The sequence below is a fragment of the Dermacentor albipictus genome, chromosome 4 (assembly GCF_038994185.2).
Source record: "Dermacentor albipictus isolate Rhodes 1998 colony chromosome 4, USDA_Dalb.pri_finalv2, whole genome shotgun sequence".
Taxonomy (NCBI): domain Eukaryota; kingdom Metazoa; phylum Arthropoda; class Arachnida; order Ixodida; family Ixodidae; genus Dermacentor; species Dermacentor albipictus.
Genome location: NC_091824.1, coordinates 165,775,939 through 165,802,327, shown reverse-complemented (window position 1 = coordinate 165,802,327; position 26,389 = coordinate 165,775,939). Strand labels below are relative to the sequence as shown.

At 44.8% G+C, this 26,389-nt stretch overlaps 1 long non-coding RNA gene across 2 annotated transcripts in view; it reads right to left on the bottom strand.

Annotated features, from left to right (window-relative positions):
* LOC135899950 (uncharacterized) overlaps positions 1-26,389 on the bottom strand; it is a 273,078-nt gene that overhangs the window by 24,522 nt on the left and 222,167 nt on the right. The window contains exon 3 of one of the 2 annotated variants that reach the window (XR_010563751.2): positions 6,664-6,799. The exons of the other annotated variant lie outside the window; for it this stretch is intronic. This is a non-coding gene — a long non-coding RNA (uncharacterized lncRNA). The remainder of the gene's footprint in view (positions 1-6,663; positions 6,800-26,389) is intronic. 2 annotated transcript variants of the gene reach the window in all.

The window sequence follows — 26,389 nt, the reverse complement described above, 5'->3', positions numbered from 1 at the left end:
CAGTGCCAATACCCCTTCTGTAGCATTGGCCAAGGATGGGGAACGTACCCGCCGTAGTTGCTTAGTGGTTTTAGCATTGTGCTGCTACGCACGAGGTCGCGGGATGAAATCCCTGCCACGGCGGCCGCATTTCGATGGGGTCGAAATTTTAAAAAATGTCCGTGTTTCGTGCATTCGGTGCACGTTACAGACCCCCACGTGGTCAAAATTAATGCGAAGGTTCCACTACGGCGTGCCTCATAGTCTTATCGTGGTTTACGCACGTAAAACCCCAGAATTTTTTTTTTAATTGGAACATACACAGTGGCCCAGAAACGGAGTCTGCAAGGAAAGCTTAGGTTTAAAACTAAACATTTCAACACGATAATGCGGCGCAAGCTCTGGCACATCTGTAAAACTACCTCCGTGAATAGACATGTGGGGACATTAACTACAGGACACTATGTAGACAGATCCAAAAAGACAGATCCCAAAGATTCGGCTGACTAATACCCTTAAACCCAAGACAATTTTATCTTGCGGCCCTTCGTGGTTTTGAACACAAGGCAGTTTGCCATTTCGCAAACTGCCTTGTGTTCAATCACATTGAACAACAAACTTGTGCAGCCAAGATTAGGCGAAAACCCATGTAAAGAAAGAACGAAACAACACAAGCTCTCGTTGTTTTACTTGTTAGTTGTGTACTGTTTTCGCACAAATTTCCCTCAACAGGCCCGTTGTTTAGGAGCAAGATCAGCACTAGCCTGACTTGACGTTCTTGTGAGATTAATCGTATTTCGGTACCAGCTGCAAGGAAACAAAGCGGTGCAGAAAAAGGACGCAAAAATAGTGAGTTCTTTCCTGGGTTGGAGCGCTTCTTTGTTCTCGGTTCGTAAATGCGGCGTTAGCGAGGCGTTACGAAGAGGAAGAGAAAAGAAAAGGGAAGGAAATACAGGGAAGCTAGCAAGTGTCCGGAGTGTACGTGGGCATGAGAAAATGTAGGAATGCTAATTGAAAACACTAACCAACATTGAAGCCACCGTGCTGGCGCAGTGGCTTCAGCGTCGCGCTGCTGAGCGCGACGACGCGAGACTGAATTCCGGCCATGGTGGTCGAAGTTCGATGGGGGCGATATGCAAAAGCGCCTTTGTACCGTGCATTGGGTGCACGTTAAAAAAAACGCGGGTGGTCTAAAATAATCCAGAGTCCCCCACTACGGCGTGACTAATAATGACATCATGGTTTTGACCCGTAAGACTCCAGAATGGAAAATTTAACCAACATTGATTCTATGCGATATGACCAGTATCGCGCGTAGGAGCCATTGGTGTTGCATCCTACGGGCATACAGAACGGAAGCTACGTAGAATGCTGGCAATGTGTGATGCATCGGAACTCTTTAGCTGAGCAAGGAGAAGTTGTGACTTTGACGTTCAATGACTTAGCGCAGTCAAAGCGCGGCAGTCATGGAGCGGTGGACGCAGTAGAGGAGAACTTCGGAATAATTTCTATAACCTCCAAAGGTCGGTAGAGGAGCGCTTTTTTCTTTCATCACCCGTGGGAACGCTCTGCCGCGTATATAGAATGCGGACCCCCGTGCTTGTGCTTAGCAACGGGCTATAGCCGTTGCGGTATACCATGGTGGATGCAGGGCGATAACTGAGGACTACAATTTTCGAGTCCATCATATCACTTGTCGCAGATTTTCTGATACCCACAGAAGCAGCACAGTTTCTTTTAGTTATATGCTTACAACAGAATTTCTGCTTGTGACAGCGCGGCGAGGAAGTGTTTCATCCTGGCGTTCATGTCGTGATCACGCTGCAGGCACATGCTTGGTGATTCTGGCCATAACCAAGTTCCTCAGGCTCAAGTTTTAACTAAATTATTTGTGCTTGGTCTTCCTCGCAACTGTGCTGCGGAACAAATCCAATTCAAAGAATAGCATGAAGGAGAAGTACACAGCAATGTAAGAGTCCTGCTATTCCCGTATCACTCTATTTTCTGCTCTCTGTCTCTATGTTATTTCGAGGCTGATAATATACGTGTGTTTATCTTACCGCGCACAGTTTTGCATGTACCACCAATCTGGTGAGAATGAGATTCAGCGGTTGCAAATAAAGATGGACGCAATATCTACCAATTCCGGCGTCGGTTACAAGACTATCATTGGGTTTGCCAGGCTGCAAAGTCCAGAGATGGTTTTACGACATGCGCCATTCGAGTTACCGCATAATTTCCTTCCCTCTGGCTTATCTTTTCTAGAGATAACACGACGCACGCGTCCACCGAACAGGCCCAGTTCGCAACATTTGCATCGCGTTCAGGCAATGCGCATGCAACCACCTTGTGGGCAACCAACCACCAGAAAATGAAACACAAAGACCGCTTCCTTGTTGGATAAAAATTAACGGCTGTGCGAAAAGAGAACATCTGAAATTGAAGCCAAGAGGGAACACTTGGCTCCGTCAGATACAAAACATATTTTAAGCTATATAATAATTCCGAGGTGAAACTTATATTATTAAGTTGGTTTTTATTTACCACTAAACAAATTACCGCATCGAATCGTCACACCTGCGATCTCAGTGAACCCGGTACGAAGTTCGTGAACCGAGGCGCAGTTCGTAAAATGAGGTAAAATATTGCAAGCACTGCTGTTGGTGGACTGAACCCTTCATAGATAGAGGTACCACTGTATTATTTTAAATCGTATTTGAATCACCATTGGTAGGCCTCTGTTGGAACGCAACTACTTTGAACACGAAGAAATAAGATTACTTTGTGAATACGGATCTCCCAAAACAATGTTTTGTTAGAGAGTAAGAATTGGCCGTAACTTGCTGGTGCCTAGCCAAATATTTCTCCAGAAAGCGTAGAAAGCAAACCGCATCTATTTATGAGAAGTTTTGTTGCTACGTCTTTCACTCGTGAGAACTGGTAACCAATCTTTGTCGTTGTTATCGATTTTATCCACCGATGCACGTTTGCACTGATCCACTGATGCACGTTTGATCCACCGGTGCGCGTTCTTACGAGTCATTGTTACATGAAAACGGCTATGTGTATCAAATAGATTGTTTACACTCTAAGAAAAATCCCGGGGAAAACGGGAGTAACTGTGCCGTTAGTCCTAAGAAGGGCGCTTTCGTCCCTCAAAGGACTAACTGCATGAATGTGCGTGCCGTGTGCAAATTTCGGAGAGTAAGTGTTTAGTCCCCGCTCGGAAAGAGAGCAATGGGAGGACGAACGGCAACAGTTACTCCCCAGGCACTTCGCTGTTTTGGTCCGTGTCATGGAGCGATCCGGCGAAAACGGTATTGTCTATAAATCATGAATGGTTCGAAGTTAGTGCATTGTCTATTGAACTACATGCAAAGCAGCACCTTGCCTCTTCGAAAATTACGTGAAACTTAAAACTGGAATGTGATGAGGCATGCCCTTCGTGCGCACCCCATAAGTGAGCGTACACATTAAACGCGCAAGTCATTGATAGACGGCTAGATTTTCTTCGTCAATAGTACCTAAGTTCCTTCCGTTCCAAGGAGGTTGCGAACTGAAGCGATGTGTAGCTCAAACGGCACACGCTAAGTGACAGAGAAATTGCCCTTCTCTGTCGTCTTCGGTGTCCCGTTTGAGCTCGCTAGACGTATACATGGCGTAGTGCCTCAGTTTAGATCACCCTAATAATACTCGGGCTGATTTCTTTTCGCAGTCGCTTATGGTTGCAAGTACACTCAACGTTAGACTCTCACTGCATAGCTTGCACAAAATACGGAGTCACTTTTATATTGCCGCACTTGTGTTCCCATGGTTAACCTTGTCTAAATATCCCGTCTTGTCAACCAAGCGGCGTGGTGAAGTGGTTAGAGTACCTGACTTGTGAGCGAGAAAACGCGAGTTCGACTCCTGCTCTCGGGCCTGCTTTTCTTTTTCAGCTCATTAATTTTTTTATTATGGTATAAATGCCTAATTTAATTAATTCCACCTTTGCGGAGCATCGGAACGAATTACCGTTACTCCCTTGAGGACCATCGGGCAGGGGCAACTGTTAGTCCCCGAAGGAGTAAGTGCATGGGGAGTAACAGTTCATCCCATGTCAGTTCGTCCCTAAAAGGACTAATGGTTGTGGCAAATCAGTTAGTCCCCAAAAGGACTAACCTCCCTACCCCTTTTAGTCCTTTTTTTTCTTAGAGTGTACCAAAAAAATAAATACGAAGGGAAGGAAATTATGAGGCCGAAGTTTCTTGTGTCTTGTCCAAATAACGCCAATGAGCAATGCTTTGGCAATATACCTAGATTTTGCCTTCTTCAACGCAAAAACCCGGAGATCATAATTTTTGTACAGCTAAACATACTTTACGGAAGCGAGTTGAAATCTTCATGTGCAGCACTTAATATGCGCAACCTTATCTTCGATAGCCTCACAAAGTGCAGGTAGTAATTCGCATCAGAACCTGCATTTACAAAACTTAATTTGCGTAGGAATATCTGCTCATTGACTGGTGTTCGAGCGTCCGCGGATCACGACAGCAAACAGCGTGATAACGGGACAATCACAGAAGCGATATCCAATTGCAGAATCCCATGAGAGATCTTTTGCGAACACGGGTCCAGATCCTTCTGAGTATGCGAGAAAAATGACTAATACCTTGTTTTCAAATAAAGTCTTTACTCACTCTAGTCACAGCATTAGCGCCTCTGCTCTGTCATTAGCTTTTATCCGCGCTATTTTTTTTTAAATGATCAGGGCATGAGCTGCACTAGGGACCATTTGCACTTATACTATAGTCATACTGGCTCGGCTGACTTTATACGCTAGACTGTTCTTCAAAATGGGCAAGACTGGGCAAATGTCCTGTTGTGAAGAAGTCCGTGACCAGTTATGGCGAGGACAAAGGTTGAAAACAGGATAACTTTCTGGTTTTCTGGGCGCGTATTCACGCGGTATTTCATACACTACAGCAGTTAGTAATAACAGACGACAGTAGAGGTAGCCTGGCGCCCACCGACGCCGCTACGCGCGGACGCTAAAGGTCTGCGCTCTCGGCCGGCACTGCAAAAGATGAGGACAACAAAGTTGGGACGCGCGTTCTCGCGGCACAAGCACGGCACGCGTTAGTCCGTTCGAAGAGAGCCCGCTACGCTGGTCCTCTGGTTCTGGCGCTCCGCTGCAACCCCTCGGTTCGCGACAGCAGTAATGGTAACAACCGCAAACAACGGTTTAGCAACCGTTATAGTAGCAATAGCCGTTGAACAATGACGGACATCTTTCATGAATGAAAGTATTTCTGGATTTCATGCGATCGTCACTCGCGAAACGATGCCATTTGAGTTGTCCGCACTTGCAAACTTCAAAGACAAAATAGTGACTCGAAATATATTCATGCAACTACTCGTTCTGTAAAGGGAATATCAACATATTTGATTTATTTATTTATGTTGTATTCAGAAGGAGGACAACATGCACAATATGTCACCTGCTGCTCCAGAACGTTAAATTGTTAAGTGCATGAAGGATGATAGTTGAACTGAAACGTTCCGGTTCTTCAGCAGTTCGCAACCAAATGCTGGCAGTCAGTTAGAACAAGAAGGATATAAAAATTTTAGAAAACAGTCTTCTAGCGTTCACAGATGTATCTCAAGCACTTCACCGACACAGTCGTTTCAGAGAAGATAAGAAATAGAAAACAAAAAGATATAGGTTTTGCACAGGTTTCTTTACCACGCAAAAAAACTTTGACGTCGTCAAAGCTGAACTCACACAAACACAGATTCACACTTGATGTAACCTACAAAAACGAAAACAAGTAGAATATAAGAAAATAATGAAAATAAAAATAATGCAGAGACAGCTCAAGTCAACTGTGTAAATCAAAAGTGGACACTGTCACTATCTATAAGAAACGTATAGACGCGTTACTCCATGGTCGAAGGAGGTTTCGTATGTTAAAAGGCCGGTAACCAAATCGGTTGAGTGTTATTATAAATATATATGTTTGTGGCTCGTATCGAGGTGGTATTGAGGGTAACTAATTAGATGGTATTTTACATTTTCCGGCGAGTGTCCACATTCGTGACAACGCAAAGGTGCACAACTTATATGGTAAAGAAAACTACTTGCATATTCCACTTCTAACCTTAAGCGATGTGTCACAGAGTCTATGTCGCGGTTGTTATCGATTTGCGCCGGGAAACCTAAGGCAATTCTCCGAAGTTGCATCAAATCGTGACGCTTGCCTCAAAATCTTACATAATTGCCATGCCATAGTCCTTGGACCCGCCGTTATGAATTACGTGAAATCAACAAAACATACTTATATGTTAGTTTTACCAAGAATTAGTCGACACGAATCTTGTTTTCTATCAACATGCGTTCTGCGGCGTTCTTATCGGCTGCCCAAAAATCTGAATTTGGCGATTATGAGCTTTTAGAAGTGTCAACTCGCAGCGTTTTCAAGAATCTTCTAAAATATATACACTTGAACTGCGAAATAATATCATCATCTGAGTGTCACCACACAGGACATCCGTCCCTACAAAATTAAGTATAGGTGGGGAGTCTTTAATAAAAACAGGCAGGTTTGAAAACCTCTTTATAGCATTTCAACGTAGACAGTGGTGAAAATTACATAAGCACTAAATTTTCTAGGCGCTCACAGAGTGTACAGAAGGAGTACTCACATGATTTCTGGTGTTTGAGTATACGCGTTGAAGCTGTTGCGAACAACAGCTGCCATGCGACCCACTTTCGCTCCCGTTGTCATAACCACAGCGAGTCGGCGGCAATGTTATCCTCGCCGTGATGTCTGAAGCCATGCTGGAATCGAGTACATTTATCGCCTTGTTAGTAAGGGCACGTTCTTCATAATGCAACTTCTGGGCAGAGGTGACCCCGCTCATCTCTCCGTGTAGTAAATACCAGCATCACCCAATCACCGCGAAGATACCATTTCCTTGAGAGCACACTGGCGCACAGTTCCGGTTTTAGGGCAGGAAAAAAAGAAAATACCGAACGGGTGTTGGGCTGCCACTCTGTAGAGGCGGTTGCACGCAGAACACAAAGGAATGGTCAAGCAAGCGCCCACTGCGAGCTCCAGAGATTTAGCTCGTTGTCGCGGTGACCCTATCCCGCGCGCGAGTCGTGTCTCGTGCTGCCCGAAAGTAGGACAGCGCTAGGTCAACCCTGGGGATTCCCCACTAGGGCCCTTGTCTCCTGTGCACAACAGGTTTCGCGGCTCGTGCATCATATACGCATGCTTCGAAAGGAATTCTCCTGACACATTTCTTATTTATTTATTGCTTGTTCGTATCTAGGTTCCTCTGGCAATGTTACTTTTCTGTTCTGTCTTCTTTTGCAACTATATAGGCTTATTCTTTGACTCTTACGCTTGACAAAGCGTAAGAGGAATGTCTCCGGAACGTCGTGCGTAAGTATCTAGCTGACTCAAAACGTTACGACCAGTTGTCGCCTTGGGGGCACAATCCTGACGCATCCATAGAACAGCGCGTATGCTTGTTATCTTAAGCCGAGCGTTATTGATTGCCCAAGTACGCCCAGAAGACGATCTTTGACGTCCAAGACCATGAGATGTCTGTGCAGTCTTAAAAGAGTACATTTATCTTTCGCACTCGTCGGCTATAGAGAATTTCGCCCGCAGCTTGCTCTATAGTTACATTACATAAGAGCCATCGGTCTTTGCTGTTCATAAACTGCGTAAGATGTCTAAACACAGGTTTATTTTTATGCGGAGCTCTTCCGTTTTAAAAAAGAAACTGTCATATCCCGGTCCTTGCCAATTTAGCAGATATATAGGCTATGCGGCTAGGCGAATGTTAGCAGCAAGAAGATTTTCAACAATAATCTTGATAATTTCATGGAATGCGGCTGCCTCGGCTGACTCGACTTGCTGATGATGACAAAACCTGACGGAAGGAGCTCGGATGCAACGTTCCTCACACAACTACCGGTGACATAATTGTGAGCCGCCAACGATTTGCAGAGCTTCATTTCTTGCAAAGCGACGTAGTTCGTGCACAGCATCGGGTGATTATAATCACATCTACGTGCGCTGTGGCTGGCAGCACCTTTCGGTATGGGGTGCAATGTCCGCACTGAAGAGCAGCTTCAATGGCCAAATTCCATCGAAACATGTCGACTTTTTCCCTGAGCGAGCATGCATCGGCTTCAGAAGACATGAACAAGGCATGACCATATGACAGGGATCCTGTGGCTTGCAAAAACAATCCTGTGGCTAGTTAGAGTTCCATGGTGCTACAAATCACAGCAGCCACTTGGACAGGGAAGAGACGAATGTCCCTGTCCGCTTGTGTGCTGTGATTTGAAATCCTGTCATTGGAATTAGCTTGCGCCTTTCAAATGTAAGGCGAAATACTCTGGTACAGTGCATTTATCACGTTGTTATAAACTTTCTTGGTGCGCATTGGGACTATGCTCGGTGAAACGTTAATATTGTCCAGGTTAGTGAATATCAACTCTTTCAAATAGGAATCGACTAGAATAGTAACTATTGAATATCGAATCGAATACCGAATAGTGAAATCTAGACGCATATATTTAGCGCTAGAATATTTATTTAAGTATAATTAGGTACCACGCGTGTACTGACTAGTGCAAGAAAGACAACTAAATATCAGGGACAAAGGATCAGTTTTAAGCACAACTTCAGTAACTGACATCAAGGAGCAGGATGAAAAGAAAAAAAGGAAAGGTAGGGAGGTCAGCCAGACGCACATCCGGTTCGCTATACTACGCAGGGGAAGAGGTTTAAGGGAAGAAAAGAAAGGAGAGGGAGGGAAGAGGGTACTATCGGTGTGAAACTGACATCGAAGAAAATCCCTGCGTGAATAGCCTCTCAACATACGCAAAACCTTGTTGCAAGAAAGTTTTCCAAGAATGAATGGCTGCTGTATGACTCAGTTTCCAAAAATAATAAATAATATATTGCCGAAAAAAGATTACTTCTGATCTGAAGATCTGAAGTTCTGAGATCTGAAGTTGAGATCTGAAGTTATGAAACCTAAGTACATACGGAAACTCATGGCGACGGCGACGGGAAATATTCGCTTGGGGTGTGCTAGTACAATAATTATTTAAAAAAGCTGCTGAAGGGCTGATGCGCCGTAGACACATTCCAAAGCCTGGTTGCAAAAAAAAAAAAAGAAAAACCATCACTGGCGTAGAAGATAAGACTCTTACATGGTCATTTTTCCAGAATAGCTAAAGGAGAGACCAGTTGCAAAAATTAAGGTTGTCATGTGGGCTTCCACCACGAAGTCAAAAAGCTCGCTTTGCCGATTTTGTATATGAATTTTTTCGAAAACCTTTTTCGTTGTTCCGCTTCTGATAACTTGAGATACTTGCTTAGCAGGCAGAAAGCACTAGCGAGGCTTTAACAGCAGGCTTCGTGAAATATTTGATTAGCCTCCACTATTCGAAAATACCGAATAATTCGTTTTCCAATACGAATGCGAAGAGTAACCGCGTAATATTCAACTTGTATACGGAACATCGAATATTCGCCCATCCCTACGATAACGTCAAGGACAAAGTTAAAATGTATTTGAGAACCTTGATAAAATGTCTCAATTGCTTCATTTACACAACTGCAACAAAAGTTTAATCTAATTAACATAAATTTGTGAACATTCATTGACCAACTGTGATGTGCGGACTACTGCAAGGTGGAAGCAGATTCATGAAACGCTATGTTGCCGTACACACGACTGCCGTAGAAAGCAATGTCATTTACGGCATCGTAAGAATGTCTGACGGAACAAAAAAGTTAGATTTCCTACTCAGAAATCTAGCATCTCCTGTACTGCTAGTTGGAGTCCGCCCTTGCGCAGCCGAGCCTTGTGGTTAGCACAGTGTTTGTTGCAACGAGCTCCCGGCCACACTCGTGGCCCAGTAAAATTTTTCTTGAAATTCGGAGCTTTCTTTCTGGCTAACCAATATAGTTTTTACTAACAACGCCGTGTGGCAGTAAAATAGGTGACAATTATCTATGCTTTGAGTTTGTAAGTCTTAGTTACACTTCTTTTTAAGTATACAACATTTAATAGATGTTAGCGCCTTTAAATGATGCGGGCTACTCTCTGTTCGATGTCGAAATGCAAATAATGAAGGCCGCATGCATGAAAAAATCCCCCCTTCTCATAAAATTACATTCAAACTTCATATAAGTGAGATACTGAATCTTCAAGTGAAATAAACAAGAGATAGAAGAACACACAAACAAGAAGTTGAGTCACATAACTGCACTAAAGTTGAGGTACATAATAATGCACGGAATAAGTTCACACGAAGACACATGAAACCAGGCACGGAATAGAACAAGGTATGGCCAAATTAAGCACACACAAGCGAGCTTGCCATAGATAAATACTCTACTCAGTATTTTCTTGGATTATCGCTCGCTTCCAGAAATCTCTCTAGCGGTATTAACGCTCGCCTTTGCAATGAATATGTTGGTCATGGATCCTATAAGAGATCTTGAGGCTGAAGGGCCTACGTTCCAATCTTAATAAATTGTATACTTAACGTTGCCCTTGTGTGTCGTACCGTGGGCATTCTAGTAGATGTACATCCTCATCCATGTTCCCACAAGTGCATTTCGGGCTGTCAGCTCGTGAAGTTTTACACAGCTGCTTGCTATATTATTTTTACTGTGTTGCCCTTACGACATTTTAAAACATTTGTGAAAACAGTGACTGCAACGCAAGTAGCAGGGTTACCTGCAGACACAGCGGTCAGAGAGCGTCGGTGACGGCACCTGGCCATCAGAATTTTTTTACGGCGTTGGCAGGTTTTGCGTGGCTGATCCACGAAATGCAGTCTTTAAGCTTGTTTCGCAAACGTCGGTAAAAAGCAACGTAACTCGCACGACGGTGAATTTTCACGTAGATAAAACACCAGCACACTTGTGCCAACCCTCTTCTCATTACCCATCCATTTCCATATTCATCTTGCCGCAGAACCACAACTTCCTTTCCTCTCACTTACTTTTTACGGAGAGCAATTAGGCAAGGTTGTCTTTTTTTTCTTTCCCTTTAAATTTACTTCTGGCCCTCCAGCGTCAGCCATGCGCGGCAAGCGGAGCAGATTGCGCCCATTCGGCACAAAAGGGTCCCTTTGTCGGCAAAAAGAGTTCTTTCCCAGTAACGCCATCTCAGGGCAGCCCGCGATGAACGGCGGCCAGCGGCGGTCATTCAGAGAACGCACGCGTTGCTCGACTTCCATGAACATCCGCGAGCGTATACGCGACGTACTAGCGCGCCGCGCGCGCGCTGGCGCACTGTTTCCAGTGCGACCTGCAAGCAGCGTTTGGGTGAACCCGCCACCCGGCGCCTCTGCGACGCCACGTCGCGACAGCTCGGTTTAGACTTTTGATCGTTTAATCACCCGCCTTCAACACCCGCGCGCGTTCGCGCCGCTTAATTCCAGGAGTTTTAACGGGCCCCGCTCCGAGTGTGTAAGGTAGACGGGCTCTGCCCTCTAGCCTTTCCCTCGGAAGACGGCCGCAATAGCAGGCGAGACGCATGGTCGTGCGGGCCCGTCCCTTGTCTTTCATTACCTGTCTCCCTCTCCCGCTAAACATTTGCTGGTTCTTGCCACATCCATTGAAGTTGTTAGGCTACAGCAAGGCTATTTCCCTGTCAAAGACTACGCTTTCTCTATTTCAGGAGGTCTCGATGTTTCTCCTGTCGAAAAGATAAGTCTTTCACGGCTCTATTTAGAGAGAGAACTAGTTTAATTAATTCTGAAGGAGAGGTTTGCCTGGTGGCACGTCTAGCATGCTATTACAGGTGATTGCGATATAAATGAGGTAATGCTCTATAAGACACAAGACATTTAGCACGCACGTAACACACACATAGTGCAACATACAATACTAAAGCATCTCGTTGAAATCAGTGCCTCGGAATACTTAAGAGCGTGGACATGTGCGTCTCGCACTTCATTTATGTGTTCAGCAGCGATAACGCGCGCGCATTCACGTCACTGCGAAGCAGTGGAAAGTATAGCCGACTGGTCCCAATCCTGATTAACTTTTCCCTGTCATTCGCTTCGAGAATTTAACGGCTATACGCCGCAACTCGATTCACACAGGAGGCCCCCTACAAATGGGGGCTTCCTGCCCAATAGCCCAACACCTCATCCCTCTACAGAACACGCCCGGGGCTCTGGGCCGTTTGAATAAAATATATTTCTGCTCTTTCTCCCATCCCCCGACTCACCTCTGTGTTTTCCGCACCCTTTGCTTCATCGCAGGGCTTTGAAGTTCCGACGCCAGCCACACGGCGGGCGCCTTCCGCGCACCGGGCCCTCCTTCCTCCTCCTCCTCCACGCCTCCTTTGCATCACCCGCCGGGATGGGTTGCGCCCGCTCAGCGGAAAACATCGAAAGCCCCGTTCGGAGGCGCGCGCACGTCACTTGGTCGCCGGCGACTCTTGGGCGCCTCTTGATGTCAACGACTCCCGTGCTTTGTGCGCCCAAACAGCGGCGTGCCATGGCCCGGGAGTGCGCGAGAGGCGCGGCCCAACATTTAGGGCGTCCCGCCCGTTCTGCACCGGGATCCTGTGCCTGGGTTCGGCCCCCTTTCGCCTAGCCTCGCTTTTATTTTATCGTTTCTGCGCCGACGGGAGTCGTTCGAATTACGTGTATACAGCGCGTGCATATGGATGTACTCGAGTCAGTGCACCAATATTGAAGAATGTCTCTGCGAGCCGACTTGTTGACCCCGTGTTCATAGCAACCCGACAAGTGTCTTACGAAGCCTGTTTATTTGAATATTTTGCTACTTCTTTGGACTTCTTTTTTCTTCAGAACTCGTGGGGGTGTGTGCGATTTTACGGAGCAAGCGCAGGGAATACATTATTTTTCACACATTTGTAGGTATAGACACATGCCGAATGCCACTTTCCTTCGCCGCTCTGAAATCGCTTAGCACAACGCGTTACCATTTTTGCTAGAGCCTAAACAATTATTTGAATAAATATGCCTTGTTGTCATAGTTTGTGGACTATGACCCTTGAGCATTACACTTTGGTATAGCACGGAGTTCTCAATACTTCATTGGTTAAATGACCGTTGGAAAATGTGTAGGTGGCTTAGGTGAAACGATAAATTTCGGTACTTTTCTTTGTTAAGTTTGGTAAACAACTTGTGCAAAAGTAACAGCGATGTAATTGCATCATCACGTGGAATAACGGCAAATTATATGCGGGCTCTGCGTGCACCTCCGGCAAGACATTTAGAGCAATTACTGACAAAGAACTGAGGGAGAGAGAACATTATTTACAGAAAGGCAGAGGGGTCTGTCTGTGCTATAGCTGTCTCTGGCCTACTACTCTGCTCAGGAGAAAGGGGACAGATAAGAAAATGAGTGATCATGATGAAGATAACAAATTGGGTATAACTATATTACATGCCCACCACGTTCCGGCATCTCTATAGCTGTGCGTCTATCCCATTGGCTCGTAAAAAGGCGAAAAGTAAAATCACATTTCATTCGAAAATCACTGCGTCCAAGCCAATTAATAAATTTCTTGCGTAGGATTTAAGTGACTTCATGAAGCATCATAAAGGGCACGACTGCATTGTGCACTGAATGGTCTGCTTGCCGTTTAGACACAGTGAATTTCAAGCGTTGCCTAAAGATTATACAAAAAAGTGAATGTGCCTCTTCGTCTCGAAAATTTGGATTCCAAGGAGGACCACCACTCCGTGCTGCTGTTTTCAAGACACGCGGATGAAATGTGGACAACTTACAGCAGAATGCTTGTAGATAGGCAACGAATCACAGAGATGCACGTGTCAAGCGCATCTTCTCTTCTCAACGTAAACAAACCAGCACGGAGCTCATTTGCTGCAAAGTACAAGCCAAAATCACTGTTCAATTTTGATTGCTTAAATTCTAATTGTATGCTTTTTTCTTTCATTGGGCTATAAACCGCCTCTAGAAAGCTGTGAAAAGCAGGCAGTTAAGCGCTCAGCGTTTCTGATGTTTTGTAAACATGACAAGCAGGAAGTACTGCGGCACCGTTGATTCACCGCTACCATTTGTTTGTGTATCATTGCACACGCAAGGCCGCCACAAACAAGCGCATATAGCGTCCACCATCGACGAACTCTCGGTCAAGGCACGCGCCTTCCGGCGTTATATCGCTTATCGAAAGCCAAGCATGCGAAGAATGTCGAGCGCGCAGCCCGAGAAAACCCCGCCGCGCAACCCTTTTTGCCCTTGTCCACGCAACAAGGAGGCGAAGCTCTCGGGCGAGGAGAGGGAAGGAGGAGACTAATTTAAATATCTCGGTGGTGCGATCCAAATGTGGAGCATGCGTGCGAGAGATAGCAGCTCGTTGTCCAAGAAGCGCAGATATCACCCGCGAGTTCCCAGCCGTTGTAAAGATAGCGGGAGGAGGCCTCTTCTAATCCGTGCATGCCTTAGCCGCCGTGCACGCATACCACCGGCCGCCATTATTACACGACGATGCAACGCGTTGGTGATGCGTGGCATGCTCGTCGCGCAACTCGCGAACACCCACGCGTGGGTGTTTCTGGCTGCGGCAAAGGGAAACGCTGGTATTTATGGCGACCATAGCGGCTTCCTTCAATAAAAACGGCCCGAGGCCTCCGAGCGCGGCCGCGTCTTTTGTCTTTCTTCTATTCGCGGGTCGCACGATTGGAATGCGCCGCCGCTGTTGTCTTCTCGGGAGTTCAGGCGGTGGCGCTCGTCCTTGCTTTCTTGCTTTCGAGACGCCGCACTTTCGCATTCCTCAGGCGTGAGTTTGTCCCCCCCTTCATACTTCTCCATTATTGAGTCATACCTGCACTTCACCGTCAGTGGAATTAGCGTGGGACGCGCAAGTGGCTTGCTGCTAGTTTCGCGATCTGAACAGTGGAGCAACCTCGACGAGATTATTCTGCGGTGTTGAATTAAGCAGTGAGCGTTACTTGGCCGATTTGCTCACCATATCAGTACTCAATATATGCGTAACTTTTCCTTACCTCAGATCTCATTGAATCTCTTTCACAATTTGATTTTAGTGTCACGGTGTTCTGCAATGTTTATGTCTAAGAACACCCCATTCCCGGTATTAAATCGTTTATGATTCAGTAATGTGCAAAATTGAGTGCCCCCCCACACACACATAAACAAAATGCACTAAGCCAGAGCTGATATGCATGCAGTGGAAACGAGGGTGCCGGATTTGGTTCACCGTCCGTCGATGCCATGATAACGTACTTCGCTTTAAGAGTCCCCCGTATCCACATCTCCCCCTGGCCCTTTTTTTCTCTCCTTTTCTTTCTTTTGGAGGGGGGTGCGCGTGGTGGAACTTCTCTAAAACGAAAAAAAGAAAAAATAGCAATTTTCATCGGGCTGTTATGCAGCTCACCATGTTGGAAATTGTTCGCAATTGTTTTGTCGCCGGCTTCTCCGCAAATAATAAATTGTAAACTGTTCAAGGATGATATCGTATAAGTGACAGGATCGCATCACCGCAACGGCGGCCGCATTTCGATGGGGGCGAAATGCGGAAACACCCACATACTTAACGAAGTAGTTCTGCGGAAACCCGCAAGGTGGAGAGAAGTAATTAATAAAGGGAAAATCGGACATCCACCCGCTCGTAGCAAACCCTACGAGCGGGTGGATGTCCGATTTTCCCTTTATTAAATACTTCTCTCCACCTTGCGGGTTTCCGCAGAACTACTACTTCAAACACTTGCCTTTGCTTCGTGTGTTGTCGACAACTTCGACAACACACTTCCTGCCATGTGCTAGTCCTGCCATGTGCTAGTCGCCTGGTTAGCTCAGATAGTAGAGCGGCTTCCCCGGAAAGGCGGTGGTCCCGGGTTCGCAGGACGAATTTTTCTTCAACGATGAAGCTTTTCTTTTGAGTAACTCGTTGGGATTCCTTTGTAGCAATTGCTACGAGCGGGTGGATGTCCGATTTTACCTTTATTGATTACCCATATACTTAGACTTACGTGCACGTTAAAGAAGCCCAGGTGGTCCAAATTTCCGCATCCCCCCTCCCCCCCCCCCCCAAAGCGTGCCTCAAAATCAGGTTGTGGTTCTCGCACGTAAAGCCCATAATTATTATTATTTTTTTTGGTATAGGAGCGATGTGACGTGATGTGCGTGCGTGCGTGTGTGCGCGCACACTCAAGGCCTCCCCCCCCCCCCCCCCCGCACTAATAACGCACTAATAATGAAGTTTAGAGGTCAGTTAACAATATATTCTTAATCCCAACGAATTAAACTGCATAAAAGATGCACAAAGAAAGTCCGCACGTTCAGCAGGATACCAAAAGCATCGCCAAGCAAAGTTGGGCCAGTTATGTGCCTTCTATGCATGCCTCTAAAATATAAGACCGTTTTGTGAACAAGGCTGTTGTAGAGCTCATGCAAGCAAGTACCTATTTGTGCGCAGCATTAAAAACGTTCCTTCTTTTCACATTAAACGCTTCAAGAGGCTGGACGGTTACAACATTGGGATATTTTTGCTACGAAGTTACAAACTAACGAAATTGATTAATAATGTTTTGGTAATCTTACGAGAGTTGGCAACCAAAAAGCAAGAGCCTAAATCGAAATTCTGCTCACATAAGTTACAGGTAACTGACCTTTTCTTCCAAATGCTGTTTTTTCCCTCAAGTTGGTTCAATAATTCCTCAATGACCGCATCTGTGCTTTTCATATAATTATGTGTGGAAAGAAAAAAACGGCGTGGAACAAGGCCTAATATACGCCTTTAATTTCTGTTTCACTTAGCCCCCTTCATCAATACACAAGAGCACATTCCTCAAAGTTCTCTGCCTTCCATTGTTTCAAAAATGCAATACATTTGCACCACTTTCTGAAAATTGAAAGCAAACAGTTCCCCACTTTTCGCCCGTATTGAAATGCGGCCACCGCAATCAGGTATCGAACTTGCGACCTCGTTCTTCGAGCCAACGAACCAAAGCAATGGGCTTCAGGGAGTCGTGAGAGGACGTTAGTTTTGAAGAGAGCATATAAAAAAATAAACAAATAAGTAAAAATATCCCGACGTCGCCACGGAATGAAACCCTGTAAATCTCGGTAGCGGCTGTGGCGAAGCAACGTTGTTAGCAGTTCATTATCGGAACTGCAATCGCCGGAAAGGGCGCGTGCAGCGACGAGGGCGCCGTGAGGAGCGGGCGGCAGGCCTTTGCCGTTCCCGTACAAGTGCACGGCCTGAGGTCATTCGGTCTTCGCGGAAAGTCCTCGACTGGAGGCCGCCCTTTCACAGCCGTCTAAACATTTACTTAGAGGCTGACGTATTCTCTTCGGCAACAAACTGGGTGCATGACATCATTCATTCATTCATTCATTCATTCATTCATTCAGCAATACTGAATCTTTCAGCGTTAACCGTTCCGTGGCAACGTCATATAGCTGTAGACTTTGCCACCGAATGATCCCCGCGGTGTATTTTGCGTGCTCGAGAAGAGCGTGGTAAACGTGAAAGTGCATTAGCGAATAAAACAGAGAATTACTGGACAAGTATCCCTTTACTTACTTGACTTTATCCAAGCTGTTAAAAAGAAAAGAAAAAGAAAAAAAATGATTTAGGAAACATTGTGCAAGATACAATTATAAAACCTGCGGTGTTCGGTCGTCCGACCTCTGACGACCGACCACCGTAGGTCTTGAATTCATGTCTTGCACCGTGCTTTTTCAATATTTTTTTTTTCCATTCAACAGCTTGTTTGAAGTCAGCTGGGACAAATGCGGGGTGATTTAACTTTTCCAGAATTTTTAGAAATCGCCTGTGGCAGATAGCATAATTCTTGTCTTTGTGCTGGATTATTCGAGGAGGCGTACATTACTAGCAAGAGAAATTGAAACACATACTCAAGTAAGTAACACAGGTTCATCCATTACCTTCATCCATTACCTTCACTACCACATATTGCAATTTACGAATTGTAGCCGGTGAGGTTGCAAGACGTATCCACTTGAAATGAATCTCCAGGATAGCAATCCCCCCCCCCCCCCTTTTTGACATAATATTTCCCAAAATGTGGGACGAAATGCGTGGGTGTTGCAGTTAATTTTGTGCTTCAATGCACAAAAGAGCGCAAGTTCAAAAATTAAGTGAAACAACAGTGCATCTTCACCACTTGTTTACATGATGGCGCATATCTCCAAACTATCTCCAAATATCTCCAAAACACTCCGGGAAACTTAAAAATGATCACTCCGTATATCATCATATTTCTTAGTAATTTTTATTTTGTTTGTTTGTTTGTTTGTTCTTCGTATACACAGAAATGAGAGAGCCAGTGCGTCACCTTAAAAAAGGGAAAATGAGACATCCACCTAATCGTAGCAATTGCTACAAATAAAACCTATACATGTTCCTCGAAAGAAAAGCCTCGCAGTTGAAGAAAACTTCGTCCTGATCCGGGACAAGTGTGCCTCCTATCTCAATCAAAATAATAGATAAGAATTCACGCTGGACTATTACGAATGTGCGTAAGCACGTGCTCCACAGCAATATGGCAATGGCAGCAGTCGCTCAAAATATTATGCCAATTAGTGGGCCAAAAATGCCCTATCTTTCAAGAAACTTCGTTTGCGCGTTATTCTGCTGCAAGAAATGTCGTTGTTGCGGCAGAGAGAGAGGAAACGCTTTATAGACAGGAAATGTATGTAGGGTGCCGAGGCGCTCAGTCCAGGGCCTCGTTTGCAACGTTCCCTCGCGCGACACCAAAGACCAAAACCATAAGGTGCCTTTAATCTTGGCATGAAATAAGAGGCTGTGTTCAGCTACTCGGCACTGGGTTTACAGTCGAGGGATGCGGAGGGGCGTCGGCAACTGAGCTAGAACTTGGAGCAATAACCGTTCTCGTGGTAACTTCTAGTTGTACAAGTATAAGGCCAACCCATTTTCGAGCTCCTGCTCACTTTTATGCTCAATGTTTCTTTTTCTTCTCTTTCTTATAGCGAAGTTATCCGTGGCTAGGATCTAACAAAAAAATTTGTCCGAGACGTTCACAAAAACAAATCATCATGTAGGCCGATCCTGGTGATAGTGCAGAAAGGGTCCAGCTTCGTGGTACAAACCACCGTGGGCTCGGGGACCTGTAACGCGCCCTTTAAGTATACCCTTGTCACACGTGGAACCCAAAGAGGTCCCAGACACAAGGGTAAGAACAAATGTTTCTTGCAAATTATTTGGAGGACGCTTAAGCTTCGCCTTTAAGAGTGCAACGCGATAGCATTCAAAGATCAGCGAGTGCTTCTCGCGCTTTTCCGCAACTGCAGCTTATGTAACTGTAATGTTCACCGGGAAACGCTGGCGGCGAACACTATATGCACGAAGGCCAGCTTTGTGGGTTTTTTTTTGTTCTTTTTTTGATGGCGTGCAAGGAACCGAGGGGGCCGCGCCACTCCTACTAAGACAGACCTCAAACGGCAGCTGGAAAACGCTATCGCGTTAAAAGGGGTTTCTGTTTGAGTTTCCGCGTAACATAATTATGTTTTTTTTTTCAAATTACAATCCGATACTATCATGTCTGTAGGCTGTGTGTAAGTCGAACGTTACGATTTTTCTAGTTATTTTACTTTGGGAAATTCACTTAGTTCAGTAATTTACTTGCGCCATATGATGACCTACGTGGGAGGGTATGAGGGGTTAGAAACTCATAATGCCGAAGCGACGTCCGAGGTCGGATTTTTTGCGACACGGGGCCTTTAACAAAATCGCGTTAAAAATGTTTTGTAAAACTTTTTTAAAAATATCTGTTAAAGAATTATTGGCGCCAACCACGCAAACACGCTAATTATCAATGCTCGCGCGTACGTCGTCATTGTCTTCTTCTACAGCTGGCTCGGTAGTGCAAACAACTATCATCATCAGCAACGACTCGAGCGTCGTCGTCTTCCACAGATCCATGGCTCCGTTGCCGCTCATCAATGCAGCAAAGAATTTCACTTCTCTTCCATCGTCGTAATGGGGAGGGCGCGTTTACGGGGATATATATGAGCCATTGATTAAGGGGTTATGAGCCATCGGACACGTTTAATAACAGAGCTGATACGCCAATGTGCGTGCGGACGTATATCGTCACGACGACCACATATTAGGACAATAAATATGTTTGTTCCTTTGTTCAATATTCTGAGACATCCCTGTGTCGTGCGCTAAACAGCTTCGATGATTTTTTATTTTCACATAGTGGAAGGGCTCTAAATTTTTTCATCAGCACTCCTGGCCAAGGTCTACGTAAGGACAACAGACTTGAGTGGACGGCTTCAGTGTTCGCTAAATCAGTCTGCGTCGACGGCTGTGTGCGCAACGTGCACATGTCCGCAATGCCAGCGCGGGCCCAGTGGCAGGCGCCACGGGGACAGGCACCGCCATTCGAATCTGGCGCCACGAGGGATGCGGCGGTCGCTCCTGCCGGCTGCGAGAGCGGCGGCGGCGTCGCGTCGCCCGGCGCGAGTCGTGACTCGCGTCGGCGCCCTGCATGATTCAGGCGGAAGTGGGCGTGCTCCCGCAATTTGGCGGCGCTTGATTTTCCCGGCGCGTCGTCGTCTTCGCCCGAGTGATGCCGCCGCTTCGCCGCAGGCATCACCGCACAGTGGCGGCGGAGAGGTTAGAGCGCGACGCGCGAAATTGAAGCGCTTGGGCCGCACGTGTCCCATCGTGTCTGTGTGCCAGGCTTCGGTAAATGCGTGCAGCGTTGCCGAGCCTATTCATGTAGTCGTTGTTTTGAAGAGAGCGGTGACGCGTTCTGGCATTTGGCGTGTTCTGCTCACTCATTGACAGATCGTGGCCGTCCATTGCGCCACAACTAACGAGGCACGCCATTGCGGAGAATTCCTGACACTTTTTTGTTTGTTTGCTTGTGTTTACCCGAGTCTAAACATTGGTCCGCAGGCGTTGTTGTATATTGTTATCATAAGAACGTTGCATGTGCATGCACAAGTCGAACCGTCGGCACAGATTTCCTTCATACTGCGGCAACACACAAACTCGGCCGCACTAATGGCGACATAAATGTCAAGCAATGCCTACGCAGATGAGCTTAAAGGCCCAGCAGTGCAAGCAATAAGCTCGAGTCGTTTAAATGGCGCGCAATGCTTTAATGTGTTTGTCACAGAACTGTGAATCAAAGGCGTACGAAGTCTAGGTCGTTAATTTGCATTTCTTATAAAGCAGTACACAAAAATGCGGCAATATACATATACTAGCGCCAACAAATAGCAATATTAGCTATATGCTGCGGCTATACTATACAGCAAGGGGAGGATGTACCGAGTGTAATCCGTCTGCTGAATGGGTGACGTGGGGCGCCCATCAGCCAGTCGTGCTGCACACATTTAACACATTTATTCAGACAACTCAAGTCGCTTGCCGCCGGTGCGTGAGTGCAAAGGCGACGACACGAAGCGGCATCGCGGAAGGTTTGCGTCTGCTCGTTCGGCCTTCGAGCTATACATGCTGCGACACGCTCTGGGAAAATAACGGGCCGTTGCCTCTGCTCAAGGACGGTTTTATTGCTCTGTTACCTAAAGGTCGTCTAAAGCTACCACCGCCACCCATATATCTTCTCATCCTTCCTTTCTCCTGCTCCGACTCTTATTTCACGCCTTCCTTACTTTTTCCGTGACTATGAGCTAGCTGGTGCAATATCTTGGTTGAACTTCAACATTCTCACGTTTTGTGTCTTTGAATTGCATAACTTGCTGCATGTGGTAATTAAGAAAGTTCATCACTTGATCATTTGGTTGTTTCGTTTTATTTATTTTCCAATAGCACGGTTGGCCTTTCCTAGACGGAGAAGAATAATGGAAGAATTGCTCGCCTGCTTCACAACTCGTACCTCTCGGATAATAATTTTGTTAATTGGTTTATTATTACTCGTTCATTCATTCATTTTACAGTATCGATTCCGGTTCCCCATGGTCAATTGGTGGACCTGCTCAATCGGTTCCGTCAAATTACGCGGCCGACCTGCCTCGGTAGCGCAGCGGCTGTTAGCGTTGCGCTGCAGAGCTCAAGGTCGCGGGTTCGATTCCGACCGCAGCAGCCGCAATTCGCTGGGGGCTGAGCGCAGGCAACGTTCGTTCACTCAGATTTAAGTGCACATTGAATAACTTCAGGTGGTCAAAATTAATCCGGAGTGCCCCACTGTCACGTGCCGCATAGTCACATCACAGTTTTTCCGCGTAAAACCTCATTTAATGTGATGTGAAATTACGCGATCGTTCACAGTAAAAGATCGAGAAAGGCGTACTATTTGTGTACATGGCCATCGTAAACGACAGCGATCCTGAGAATAGTAACTGACTGCTCAGAGCGAGGGTAACGTGTAATTTGCGTTCAACCCTGTTGCGACATAGCTAGACGTGATGCGAGCGGAGGAAACGCAAGCGAGGTAAAGTTCCGTGACCGGCGGTCGCCCGGAACGCGGTAATAGTCAGCGCCTGTTAGTAAACAGCTTACGCGAATAAGGAAGACGTGTTTTCGTTTCGCAAGAGCCAGGCAGCCGACATTTGGAACTCTGCCACGAAGGCGGGCCCACGCCACGATCTCGTCGCTGGTTAGACGAAAGACGATGCCGCTCTTCTCGGAGCTTCTCTGCGATGTATGTGCTGCAATTTATTCGTGAAACCTTCACTACTCAGAACGAAGAGGCGTTGCACCATAAGATGGCGCCTTGAGTATTTACGTGCACTTTTAAACTGCCAGTGGTGGCTTTCACGGGCCTTTAACTGTCACTGGCACTTTTCTTTTCCCCTTTCAGAGTTCTTTATTGTGCATAATAGTAAGGTTACAAACGGGGATTATACATACATACAGGGGGAGGTCCCATAGTCAACAGACTGTATACAGGGGACCTCCCATTACTAATGAGTAGGATATGTAAATTCAAAGCGGCTATATGCAAACACACAAGACACCATATCAACTTAGTCACTAGCTAACGCTGTAAAATATTTAATGACGCAAAGCAATTATTGATTTAATGATAGCGATCAAATTGTTATATCGAGTGCAAGAATTTACGAACGTTTGATTTGAATGTGTAAACATGATAGATTATCCTAATATGACACGGTAAGGAGTTCCAAAGTAGTGTGGCTGAAAAATTAGTAGTAAATTTGCCATAATTAGTTCTACATTTTGGTAGTAAATAGCTGTTGGTAGAAGCGAAACGGGTAGACGTGGAATGTGGATACTGGCTGTTAGTAATTATAGGGAATGGGAGCTTTCCATTAACAGATTTATAAAAAAGTATTCCAAGTGAGTATTTGTTTACTTTCTGTAATGATCAAATACCGTCAGAGCTGAGCAATGAAGGTACTTTATTTGAAGGTACAATGAAGGTACAGATTATTTATAGATGGCATCTTTCCTAATCGCCTCAAGACAGGTAAAATAATCCCAGTATTTAAAAAAGGTGACCATAAGTGCATGAGTAATTATCGTCCTATTTGCATTTTGGCTTTCTTTAATAAGGTCATCGAAAAACTAATACATAATCGCTTAACTAAATACTTATCCAAAGTTAATCTTTTAACTCCAGATCAATTTGGGTTTCCTGACAATTTTTCAACTGAATTAGCGTTTATTACTTTTACTGAGAAGGTTAAATTAGCTATCGATCAAGGCCTCTTAGTCGGTGCTCTCTTTATTGATTTCACTAAGGCGTTTGATAGAATTAACCATCGTATTCTTTTAAGTAAACTTGAATGGTATGGCATTTCTGGGCCGCCTTTACAAATAATTCGCAACTACCTAATTGACCGACAGTATATAGTCTAAGTTAATGGTGTCTTTTCCTCATCAAAAACTGTAAATACAGGCGTCCCTCAGGGATCAATACTTGGGCCACTTTTGTTTCACATATTCATTAATGACTTGCCAGAAATACTAACACATGCACACTGCCTTCTTTATGCTGGTGACACCACTATTTTCGCATCTGATAAAAGTTTATTCGCATTGCAGGGTAAACTTAACGCTGAGTTAGCGAATGTTCATTCATGGTGTGTAAAAAACAAGTTAATCATTAACCCATCTAAGACAACATTTATGGTATTCCATTCTTGAAAAACTTTGCACATTGACTCTATTATAGTGTCTCCAAATAATAATGTATTTGCAAGATCCGCGTCTACTAAATTTCTTGGTGTAGTGCTAGATGAGAACCTAAAGTTCCAGTGCCATATTCAATCACTTATTCAAAAAACCTCATTTGGTATTCACATCATCATAAAAACTCGCTCTTTTTTTCAGCAAACCATTCTCATGTCTTTATATTACGCGTATATACACAGTCATCTCTCAAACTGCCTGTCATCTTGGCGTAATACATATGCCACACATCTTCATCAGCTAGAAGTTTTGCAAAAGCAGGCATTACGATTATTTGCATTCCAATCGCATACATCTCCCTCTGCTCCCATATTCCGTTCCCTAAATGTTTTACCTTTACGCATGTTATTCAATCATAAGCTGTCACTACTTATGTTTCGTCTTATAAATAACGAGTTTAATATTCCAGATTTTATTCGCTCTAGCCTCATCAATTATAACAACACAAGATTTTTCGCACAACTCAATCTCCTCCTTCCAAAAGCAAGAACTAATTATGGGAAATTTACCGTAGCGTTTACAGGCACTTCTGTTTGGAATTTAATACCATCTTATATGAAGACATCTACATTATTATCATTCAAGCGTAGAACGAAGGAGCATTTCATGAACACATTATCTGACGCGTAGTATAATTTAACGAACCTAGAATTAGGTAGATTTTGTTCGCTTTACAATTGCGCAATGTAGTGTTCAATTACCGAGTTACTGAATTTTGCCTATAACTGATACTTCTCGTTGTTAGCTTTACGTGCCATTTATCCTCGTTTGAATGTTTTCATGATATCTTTAAGATTTCTTCAATTATTTTTCTTCTCTTTAACTGTGTGAATTACTTGTGATAATTTTAATATATATTTCTTTTCTCTCTTACCATTTATTTCCGATGATGATGTAGAAATTGTATAATATGTGACATGACTCACTGTTTGCCCCGATCCTATCCCCTTTTCATGTCTTGTTAGGAGGTCCCCCTGACAGTTGTTACTTCGGGACCTCCGAATGTGTACTATACTTATATATACCCATCTTGTATTTTTTATCGTCAAAAATAAATATTGATTGATTGATTCCGATGCGTAGCTCTACGTGTATTGATGCGAATTGCTTGATTTTGGGTATGCTGTAGTGGGAATAAATGTATGGGATACGTGTTCCCCCATGATGATATGCAGTAATTAATATGCGTGTGAATAAAGGCGTAGTAAAAGGAGAGGAGCGGCTTCACATTAAAGAAATTGCAAACTTTAATTATTATTATAATTCCATATCCTGCCTATAGTCTGCATAACTTAATTTCTCGCGAACACTGCTTGGGTCCTTCATTTTATTTCGTTAATATTTTCTTATGTTCGATACTCGGGCAACAATTATTTGAGATACAGATACAAGATACTACCGCAATTGTTGCATTCGACACGATACTTTCCATTTGTATCTTAAGGGGCTGCTGAGCACGAAGTCGCGGGATCGAATACCGGCCATGGCAGCCGCATTTCGATGGGGGCGAAATGTGAAAACACCTGTGTACTTAGATTTAGGTGCACCTTAAAGAACCCCAGGTGGTCGAAATTTCCGGAGTCGTCGACTACGGCGTGCCTCATAATCAGAAAGTGGTTTTGGCACGTAAAACCCCATAACTTAATTTTAAATTTCCTTTGTATCTTAAGATACTTTGATACATTTGGAAATTTCTTATTATATATCTGTATGATGTAGCAGAAGACGCGTATGCACTAAAATGTTTGCATGGTAATTTCCTAGCTCCGACCAACCTTGCTTCATTTGAATGAAATGTCTGTTAGTATATCAACATTTTTGGCTTTCTTGCCTAAAGTATAATATTTTCATTGCGAAACAATTTAGTGGGTTTGCTTTAGCTGCTTAACATGAAAGCTCTTTATACGCGGCGCTGCCAGCGGCTTTTTCTCGTCGATATTGTAATTGATGGAAGTCAGTGTTCTGCTTGCCGACCAGCTAGTGGGTCGGCGTCTAATTAAAAGAACATCAATAAGAAGCTTTTGTATGAGGGCGCACATACCACTCTGGAGTTTTACCATGTGAAGTTTTTCTGCCTGCTCTCGCTGGAGGTCTCTGTTAGAAAGATAAACGAATGTCGCTGCCTTTAGTTTTGTTCAAGTGGCTTATTGGCGGCAGCATCAGCTTGAGAAGCGGAGTTCGGTCAACATTTATAGTTCTGCACGGTGATGTTGCGATAGCACTGTCTTGTATGTTAAGATAC